This window comes from Simochromis diagramma, unplaced genomic scaffold, assembly GCF_900408965.1.
Source record: "Simochromis diagramma unplaced genomic scaffold, fSimDia1.1 OVJJ01000618.1, whole genome shotgun sequence".
NCBI lineage: Eukaryota > Metazoa > Chordata > Actinopteri > Cichliformes > Cichlidae > Simochromis > Simochromis diagramma.
Window position 1 is genome coordinate 7,661,230 of NW_024387423.1, and position 1,705 is coordinate 7,662,934.

The window sequence follows — 1,705 nt, forward strand, 5'->3', positions numbered from 1 at the left end:
GCCTTTAGCGCAAAACTATGGACTGTATGTATAAATAATCTGTGGCCCTGCTTCCTTTCTTAACCCATCTCCCTCGTGAATGATTGATTTTAATATAAGTAAATAAATCTACTTTGTTTCATTTATTGCATAAAAGGGCGTCAAAAGGCAATCCTAGCTTTGTAAGGCTCACATTTAGAAACTGCTTACGATAAAGACAACTGAACAATTCATTGGAGCCATGTTTTATTTGCAGTAACGGACACAAAGCATCAGATTTCCTAATTTACAGTGTAATGGTTCAAAACATGAAGGCCAAAAAAATCGTAAGTGTTAAGAAATCTTAAAAAAATCATAATATAATAAATGCAAATAATAATATAATAAATCAATAATGATAATGTATAGATGATGATGGAGTTTATTCCTCAGTAACATACCACTTGGCACATTTTCTTTTTAGCAAAATCACTAATTAGATCTTTAAAACTAAATTATCTGGCCTATTGGATTTCAGTGGTGAGAAGTGCAAGCCCTATCTTGGGACATTGCCAACCTCGGGTAGTTTTTCACCAGTTATAACTTAATGAAACTTATAATAATGGTTAATAATGTAATTACATTTTTTATTGATTATTATGAAAGCTTAAATGATTGTCCAAACTTTTAGATATAGTTCATATTCATGAAACTGTAATTCTAAAGTAGAGTCAACCTAAAAACAGAATGTTAAATTGCATTAGATTAAATTTTTCTAAATGTTATATGATATATTTTAACCTGTAGCTGCTCTGCTCTGCTTTTCTCTCCACACAGCAGACTTCCCTGACATTTCTTCCCTCCCTTTCTTTTTCTTTTCTGGTGCGATTTTGCTTTAATGGAGGCTCGCAAAGACCCTTCCCACCACTAGAGCCCAGGTGGTCAGTTATACTTCTCTTAATATGTTATTTAATTGCTTAAAACATCAAAATGATGCAATCTGTCTTCAGCAAACAAGAAATATATCGGTATAGACTGAGTATTTTAAAAAAAACCTAAATAATATTCTTACGTTTTGAGAGCTAGAGTTGTTTGAGATGGTTGTTGAATTGAAATATTTTACAATAACCTTAACAGAGCCAACATTATAGGAGCCTGTATCACTGTAGCAGCAGTAAGTCATGATTTCATGTTAATGAAAAATTAATTATAAATGAAAAGCAAGGCAAACCAAAACAATTTATATGCTGGATGCAGAGGTTTAAACACAACAAGTGAAACATCACCTGCACTTTTCATTTCAAAGTATCTACAACCTCAGAGTACACCATTGTTTTCAGAGATTGTTACAGTTATATTGCATAAAATGTGTTACAATGAAAGGATTAATAATATAGAATCAAACTTAGAGGTATACAATAATTAAATATATGCTAAAGAACTGATAGAACAAGCATTATTGTAGCATTTGATGTTAAGCTGCCAGTTTCATTCACTGAGGGGTTACTTGAATGCAGACAAAGTTTCTTCTGTCTGCGCAGTCCCTGATCATCCACCTGCTGTTTGTCCCACAGTGTTCCCAGTTGGACGGACAGTCCGGCAGCATATCTTTGGGACCTGGTTTGTCTCCAAAACCATTTTCCTCCCAGGAAGCGCAAGCCAATCAAAACCTGAGAAATACAGGACAAAACTGGGAGAGTCAGTCCTGGCTGTGGAAGTGTTGGTAGTTTTCTGAGAAAGCTGAAAA